Source organism: Corapipo altera, unplaced genomic scaffold (assembly GCF_003945725.1).
Source record: "Corapipo altera isolate COAL_440 unplaced genomic scaffold, ASM394572v1 61356, whole genome shotgun sequence".
Classification (NCBI taxonomy): domain Eukaryota; kingdom Metazoa; phylum Chordata; class Aves; order Passeriformes; family Pipridae; genus Corapipo; species Corapipo altera.
Genome location: NW_020885092.1, coordinates 114,487 through 124,042, shown reverse-complemented (window position 1 = coordinate 124,042; position 9,556 = coordinate 114,487).

The window sequence follows — 9,556 nt, the reverse complement described above, 5'->3', positions numbered from 1 at the left end:
TTTTTTGTGTTCTGTTACTGTTTTTACCAACATACATATATCTTTTAATATAGGGTTGTTATTTCTTCTGGTTTTTTTCCACACTTCCTCTATTAAAACCCCTTAATTTTGAATTTACAATTGTTGAGAGAGAGGAGTTTGGTCTATCTTATAACTCATCCTCTTTAGCAAACATCCCAGTCTCCTCAGACTGAGACAGTTGATTACAAGTTCTTTCTCTGTTTCTGTCAGTTCTGAGAACATCAAATCTATGTCTGTCCAGTTGATATCTTGGTTTTTCGCAATCAATTCAAACCTTTTACTCATTTTCTCAGGATCTTCTCTAATTTTTTTGACCTCTTCTCTCCAACTATTTAAGTCACTTGCAGAAAAGGGGGCTTTTACTCTAGTCTGATTGCCTGTCAGTGTTATTATCTGGCGCAGTGGTACCTCTGTGTGGCTTTCCTCTGTTTTGGATCTTGTTCTGACCCCAGTTTTACTTTTGGCCTTTTGTCCTGCGGTTCGACCACGGTGTGTACTACTCACCCCTTCCTCTGGATCTTCTACACTTTCTGCTATACTTTCCAAGTCGTCTGTGTCTAATCTGGATTCCTGTGGGCTTCCTTGTCCTTGCCTAGCTTGTTCTGTTCTTCTAAAGGGTGCTAGTTGTAATTCTTGAAAATCTAAAATGCTCTCCTCATCACTATTTCTTCTTAATCTGAGACACTGCTGTCCTATGCTGCAAGCATCACAACAACGGGGGTTTTTTTATTTTTGTTTTTTCTGATCCTTTTCTAATGCTAAGACAAAAGGATCTTGGGGTGGGATATTTATCCCGCAACTTTTCTACCACTCGGGTTTATTTCTCAAGGTGAAAAACATCTCTGCATACGTCACCTCGTCCCACTTCTGTTCTCTGTGGAGGAACAGCATTAACTGTAATATTGTGTTATAATTAAGACTCCCCTCTCGTGGCCACTTTTCACCATCATCTAATGTATACAGTGGCCATAAACTTTGGCAGTATTTTAAAAGTGTTCTTTTACTTAAATTTCCTCCTGGGATTCTGCCTAATTCTTTCCAATGTTTTAGAATGCATCCCAGAGGTGTCTTGATATTTGTTTCTTTACTCACTCCACTCCCCATTGTTAAGGGTATATCTATTTACTATGTATTGGTTATTACTGACAAGTATTAATCTCCTAATGAGAGACCCTCACCTGATCATCCAACTATCCGAGAGTCAGTAATGTACCAGCTGACCCAGGGATCATGTTCCCAAACTGGTTCCCAATCGCAAATATTCTGAATTACTAGAGGGTCGTACCCTAATTCGTCCCTTCGCTTGACTAATTGTGTTGCAAACCCAAGTAAATGACACAGTATTACACAAAGCAATTCTTGTCGTTGGGATCTCTGCTCAAGATCTAGCCGAGCTAAACTTCCACCAATGTCTTCCTCATCTAATTGAGTGGTTTCGTCTATAGAATTGAACTCTAGTTCAAGGCTTAGAACTTTCCTTAATCTTTTCCACCGCCTCAAAGTGTGTCTCAATTTATTCCACCACTTCATGGAAAATTATTTATTTCATAGATTTGTGTGGTCAGGTTGCATTACCACATAAAGTCACAAGATGTCGTTGTAGACTACGAAATACACAGTTAGGCTAAAATACGAGTTTTTTATAGTCCATTTGAATGAGTCTTTAAAATTACGTACTGATTAGTTGTTTGACAATAATATCTCACCCCCTTGGTTTCTTCCAAGCTTTGGTCACCACCACCTAATACAATATAAATTCAGAGTTTGATTTAACCTAAAATATATCTGTTATAATGATTGCATAGGGTTCTTACATATAACGAACAATTACAGAACAGACAAATCCTAATTTTAAGTTTCAGGCAGTTCAATAAGGTTTCAATTACTTGTATAGGAAACAAACCTTAACTTTTAGCATAGAATAAAACAGCATGTAAAGCGACACAAACAAAGAAAGCACAGTACATATTATCTTTAGTTGTTTTGCATTCCAGAAATTCCTTAATGAGAAGAAAAACCGAAAGAAAACTCAGGGTCTTAGCTCCCGGTATAGGGAACTTTAAGGACTGTCAACTTCCCAAATCTTCAAGAACAATATTTGACCAAACACAATACAATGCAAACCAAATCTGGGATATACCAGATAGGGGTTGTTTCCCCTTTTGGAAGGCGTCCCTTCCAATTAGCCCTTTGAGGACAGCGTTCTGTCTCATCTTACGGGTAAATTCAACCAATATTAAATCAAAGAAAAGATATAAATACCTTTATATTAAGCAGGAGGTCCTTGTTCACCTGTGTGTGAAACCGAGGGGCAGGGAGACTCACTGACAAAAGATCCAGTCGGGGACCCCTACGAGTGTCCCCAGGCCCTCGGGATTCAAGGACCAGCAGAGAATTTATCCCTCCTGCCTGGTTCGCCAGGAATGTTGCCAAAACTGGCAGAAATATGACTGCTCAGAGACAGTTTTGAGTCTTTAGGCAGCAAAGGTATTTATTTTGAGCAACGTTGGGGTGCTAACCAGTTTGCGCTAGGTAAACTAGCTCCCAAGTTCTCAGTGAAAAACCAGGTAATTTATACAGTTTTCAAGAGTGATTACAACATTTATACATGCATATTCATTTAATTTCACAATCTAATTATCATATTCATAATAGGCAAAGTCTAGGCGGAACTTGAGACAGAACTGTCCTTTTTAGGGAGTCCTCCGGTGGTCATTCCGATCCTTCAGTCTCAAGAGGGTCCTCTTTGTCATGAACTTTTCAACTTTTCCTGACTACATACTGGGAGCTTGCGAAAACCCCCCTGATTCAGCTCGTTTATCTCCCCGGATGTCCATTCTATCATGACTACTAAGTTGTCCTTTCTGTTATCTTTTCATTAGTACAGAACATATGCAGGCAGAGCTCTCGGAACAGAAAGAAGGCCAATCCTTGAAGGAAATCTAAACAAGCTAAGGAATTTAGAAAGTTAGATATGAAAGGGGGTAATAGGGTTGGGTAAATGTGTAAACTATTGTGCTAAAGGGTGCATATTATACAACTACATTAAAATCTACATTCACTACACAACTACTTCTAAAATCTTTGTAGCAAATGTGGGTAGAGTCCTTCCCAAATCTTCATTTGCGAAACCTAGCCATGACTTCTAAAATCTACAAAAGTTAAAAAAACCAAAAAACTCTGAGCATCACAATGCTTCCATGTCCCATTACCTAATGCTCAACATAGTTTTCAGCAGTCCATTATACCTCTCAGTCTTCCCAGAGGCTTGTGGGTGATAAGGGATATGATAGATCCACTCAATGCCATGTTTCTTTGCCCAAGAACTTATGAGATTGTTCCAAAAGTGAGTCCCATTATCTGATTCAATTCTCTCTGTGGTCCCATGTCGCCACAGAATGTGCCTCTCAAGGCCTAGAATGGTGTTTCCAACAGTGACCTGGTTTACAGGATGTTTCCAACCAGCTAGTTGCTGCCTTCATCATGGTGAGTATGTAGCACTTACCTTGGCGTGTTCGTGGCAGTGGTCCAATGTAGTCAATTTGCCAGGCCTCACGATATTGGAAATCCAACCATCGCCCTCTATTCCAGGGAGATTTTACTCACGTGACTCACTTAATTGCCGCACATATTTCACATTCATGAATAACCTGTGTGATGCCCTCCATGGTCAGGTCCACCCCTTGATCACAAGCCCATCTGTATGATGCATCTCTTTCTAGATGTCCTGATGCTTCATGGGCCCATCGGTCTATAAATAACTCACCCTTCTGCTCCCAGTCCAAGTCTACCTGAACTATTCCAGTCTTGGCAGCCTTATCCTCCTGCTCATTGTTCTGATGTTCTTCAGTGGCATGACTTTTGGGCATGTGAGCATAGATGTGATGCACTTTCAGAGCCATGTTTTCTACCGTGCAGCGATGTCCTGCCACAATGCAACAACCCATATGGGTTTACCCCTGTGTCGCCAACTGGCCTTCTTCCACTGCTGTAACCACCCCCATAGGGCGTTAACCACCATCCAGGAGTCAGTACAGAGGTATAGCACAGGCCACTTTTCTCATTCAGCAATCTTTAGGGCTAGTTGGATGCCTTTCACTTCTGCAAACTGGTTTGACTCGTCCTCTCCTTCAGCAACTTTGACGACCTGTCATGTGGGACTCCACACAGCAGCTTTCCACCTCCAATGGTTTCCTACCACATGGCAAGATTCATCAGTAAAGAGAGTTGTCCTAGTTAGAACAGCTGGGACCGATTCATCACTGGATGGGTGTAGCCCAAAACTGTGTATTCTATAGCCCTCCATGCCATTTCCCAGAAACTGTTGTCAGTAGAGGCCTGCGAGGTGGTCCCCCCCCCCATGCTCCTGTCCTCATGCCCTTCTGTGGAATTCCCTGACTGAGCACCCTCACACCCTTTTATGGAATTCCCCACTCTGAGGGAAGGACTGAACATCCTTTTATGGAATTCCCCGCTCTGAGGGAGGGACTAATCATTCCTGCCTGAGTTGGAGAATATATAAACCTGGAGTTTCAGAACCTTCACCACCACTCGTGGGATCCAGAGGAGGACTGCAGCTCACCGCTCTCAGCCGGACTGAGACCACCACCCTCAACTGAACTGCAATCACCACTTTGGCCGGACTGCAGCAGCTCTCCCACCAGCAGGTTTTTCCCCTCTTCCTTTGCTTTGGACTCAGGGGGGGCCCAGGGAGCACCATTTTGTTTGTACCCTGGGGTGCTGGGTTGTACATTTGGGCTTTGTGGGTTAGGGCCGGTTGCTTGTTCGTGTGGTCGTACTTATGGTATTATTTTATTAAATTGTTATTCTGACTTGTAATCTCTCTTTTGAGTGGGGTTGGTTTCCCCTACTGGTTAACTTTTAAACCAACACAAGAGCATAACCTCTTCTGTTTTCTGGTAACTCGTTATATGGTGATGCTTCTTGGGCACGAGTCATCTCTTCAGGTAATGCTCCAAAATACCTGCCTTCTGGTCAGTCCATAATCTCTTCCAGGATTACTGGGCAATTGGGTTTTCCCATTCGGGCTCATTGTGTGATCAAAGCTACCCATTTACTCCATGTAACACTGGTTGCATGATGTGTTGAGGGGATGTTCCCTTTTAACATCCAGTGCAGCACAGGCAAACGCAGTGCCAAGAGGAAACATACTTCTGTTCCAACAACTTCTGAGGCGACTCGAACCCCCTCATAGGTTGCTATCTCCTTTTCAGTTAGCATGTAGTGAGCTTATGATCCATGATAACCCCGGCTCCAAAACCCTAATGGTCGACCTTGGGTTTCTTCTGGTGTTTTCTGCCCGGTGAGACCATGCTCCCCTGTGGGGTGAAGTCACAGCCCCACAACTGAAGTTTGAGGGTTTTGGAATGTTATAAAGTGTTGGGCCGTTTTCCATGGGAGCAGTGGAGCTAATTAGATAGTTCCCATGGACACAGCCTTGAGCTGTGTGGTTGAAGTGCAGGTGCGGCATTCCTCGGTGTTTTTGTGGGAATATGTTTGTGTTCTGTGTGTGGGAAAGTAGAAGTGGGAGAACTGAATAAAAAAACTGCCTGCTGCGCTGAGCAGGCAGACATCTCTCTGGTTTTTCATCCTAGTGTGTCTCTTCATCCTAGTGTGTGTGTGCTGCATGTCTTTCTTCCCCCACAGGACCAAGGCCTCCGACAGATACCCCACGACACTCCCCAGCTGCTGTGTAGAGGATATTTCGCACAGCTGGTCCTGTTCGAACAGACCCCAGAGCTACTGCATGGTCTATCTCCTGTTTGATCTGCTCAAAAGCCTGTTGTTGCTCAAGGCACCACTCAAAATGGTTCTTCTTCCGGGTCACTCGATAGAGGGGGCTCACAAGCTGACTGTAACCTGGAATGTGCATCCTCCAGAACCCCACAAGGCCTAGGAAAGTTTGTGTTTCCTTCTTGTTAGCCGGTGGAGACATAGATGCTATTTTGTTTACTACATCCATGGGCACATGACAGCATCCATCCTGCCATTTTATTCCCAAGAACTGGATCTCCTGTGCAGGTCACTTTTCCTTGTTTTGTTTTATGGCAAGACCAGTTTTGAGATTATTGGATTATTTTGGATTATTTTCCCCCCTTTCTCAAAAATTTCTGCTACTGTCTTGCCCCACACATATGGGGCTGTTAAAGGGTGAGTGGGTCCTGCTGATCACTCCCTGTTTCTCCAGTCAACAAATTAGTTCATGGATGGGAGTTACAGAGTCTCGGTGCAATAGTGCCCTCGGTGCACTGTTCTGGTGGCAATGGGCACTTGTTGGTCTTCGACTTGAAGCAATCCCACAGTCACAATGGGGTACTTTTCCCACTTTTCCCCTGTTAAACTCACTTCAACCTCTAATACAGACAACTCCTGGCATCCCCCTGTCACTCCAGAGATCCAGATGGGTTCTGCACTTCTGTGCCTTGATGACATCAGTGTACACTGTGCACCAGTATCCACCAAAGCTCTATACCTCTCTTGCTCGGATGTGCCAGACCATCGAATCCACGTAGTCCAGTAGGTCTGGTGTCCTAGTTACAGGGGCTGGGACCAGTTTATCACTGGACTGGTTTATCACTGTGGTTGCATTTGGTGATGGGAAACCATAAGTTACTGGTTGTTCAGTTGTCAGTTACAGAAAGGTGCAGTTTACCTAGAAACAAGGGGATCTATCAGCAACAAAGGATCAATAATCTCCATTTTGAAAATGCAGGGGACCCTTCCGCTAATGACCATGTAATGGGGGATACAGTGTTGATGCTGTGCTCAGCAGTAGCCAAAACACTGGTGTGTTATCAACACCCTTCTAGCTATCAATGCAAAGCACAGCACTGTGAGGGCTACTATGGGGGAAATGAACTCCAACTCAACCAGACCCAATACATCGCTCAAGAAAATTCAATCTCCTCCACTAAGAGAGACTCTCCAAATGTATTCGGTCTCAGTCTCATCAACTCTGTGGCTGTATTTTTCCTGAAGTTTGGTCAGGACTTCTCCTACACAGTGTAAAAGCTAAAAAATCTACTAGTAGAGTATTATATAACAAAGTAATATAGTGCACTGTAACAAAACAATTATATTAAAGCAATTGTATCAAAGCTAGCAAAAGAAACAATCATTAAGTAGAGATTGATATAACTCACCGTATAGTGATATAGAAATAGTGGGTAGATCTCTCTCTTTCTCCTAACCCTGGGGAGTAACCATGAAGAGGTATCCCTGCTTCAGGGGAGATGTAACGATTTAATTTTTTGCACAGACACAGTTTGCATATACAAACTGAATCATTTATTGATTACAACTTACATTGATTACAAGAATTTCAGGGAGTGAATGTAAACAGACTCTCCTTGCCTTTGTTTAAGGTTTCTTGCTAAGATCAGTTCTTATCTCTGCAGTGTCTTGAAGAATTTGCATTCCCACAGGGAGAAGCTCCACACTTCAAGGAACTATGTGTAAGAATCTGCCATATGGAAGTTTGGACTGAACTTTTATAGTTATGAAGTGATGGACTGGTAGTCACAGATTTAGAAACTTGCAGACTATCTTATCTGCCACATCCTGTTTCAAAAAAAGGATGTATATTCAAAGTCTGGTGAGCCAGGATGGTCTTAGCATAATTTAACACCAAGACTGACAACCTGGCACCAGCAGTTGAACTTGCATGATAGCTTGCATGATGACCTGCATGATGGCTTGCATAGTATGCATTATTGGATTTTAGGTCTGTTCAGGGTGGACTATCCTGCCACACTTTCCCCTGTTAACCCCTCAGAGGGTCAGCTTGACTCTCTACCAGAGAACCTATTCCACAGGTCTGGGTTATCAGAGAACTATTCCAACAGATCTGATGTGGCCAGGTCAAACCCAGAGGAGAAAATTATCACCATAATTTCATAATGACGTTCCAGGTTTGGGGGGGGAGGGGGTGGGGGGGGGAGGATTAGGGTAGGGTGTCAAGCGGGCCGAGGGGGTCCGCCGACCAGCAGGAGGGAGAGCGGCACAATACCGTATGAAATGTCGCAGGTGAGCAGTGTGCCTGAAGATACGTGGAAACACAGTGGGGGAAGGATAAGGTCAGGGTGGATAGTGGGTTCTTTTAGAATAATGGGGGTCCTGGACAGGCTGGGACCGTGAAAGGTACCCCCATCTGGATGGGTACTGGGGTCAGAAGGATTGCTTTGTTTGTTTTGTCTGTCTGTTTTTCATTCACCTGTGGCTACTGCCCAGGTTCGGCATGTTCTGGATATATTTGCTTTGCTCTGTTACATCCTGAAACGGTGGACAGGACAAAGGGTTGTTCCTGGGTATCTCCTTCTGTTTGTTTATAGATAGGTGATAATAAAGTAGGAAATGAAAGACTTGCTCAAATTGTTCTAATAGGAACATAGTCTCTGTACCCTATTGATGGAAGGGAACGGACAGATGCTCTTACATCACTATGATCAGGCAAAATGTCATCTTTATTAGAAGAAAGACAGATTATATAGTGGTAATGACACTTAGTTTCTTGTTCACACTACATTGGTTACATAAGGAAAACATGCTCTGCTGTCCACTGTTAATTGGACTACAACAGGTGGTCATAGGAGATGAGAAAACTTTATTCACCTGTCAAAACTCCTCCTTGGCATCTGGCATGAATCCACCTTTGTTCTAACTTCAGGTCCTGTAGCCATCTTAATGGTGCAGTAATTTTTACTATCAGTGCTCAACTATGCTAAGGCAAAAATCTCAGAAATGCAATAGAAATTGTTCACACAATTTCTGCCTTACGACAAATCCCCCTTTCGATTTTTGAACAATTTATATTGCATTTCTGTATCACTCTTTATTGTACCAATAACATGTCAATAACATGATTATATATTACAATAATAGTGCATTAACAAACTTAACAACTTATTAACTTCAAGGTTTGTGCTCTTAAATTTTCTTAAAAGTGCTTTTCTAAATATAGGATTTATTCTTGAAAATCTTTATTCAGTCTAAAACACTTGTGGATGGAACTCCATTCATTTTTGAGTTATGTGTCTTCTGTGTTTATTTAAAAATGTTTGTGTATTTGATGGACCAAAACGCATCAATCATCATACATTCACACACACACATATACAAACTCTCACAGTGACCACTGTCAACATTCACACAAGCATACTTTTGAATTCCATATCACTGTGTTTTATGAGCTAAAAAATTATAATTCTTTAGTACCTTATAACGTTAAAGCTTCTTGACCAAATAGATAAACTTTCTTTTACTAATATATAGTGAATAATCTAAAGTTTACACAACACACTTTCTTAAATTCTAAACCTCTATAATTATGTGCTTCTTAACTTCTAGACTTATGTGCTTTAAAAATATCAAAAAATTGTACTCATAATACCTAAAAATTGTGCTTTCAATAAGACTAAATACTGTGTCATTTTGGTAATTCACTGTTACCTGCAACAGCAACAACATCAGCCTTGTTTTGAAGAACCAACTTCTTTCCAGGGTTTCATTTATGTGC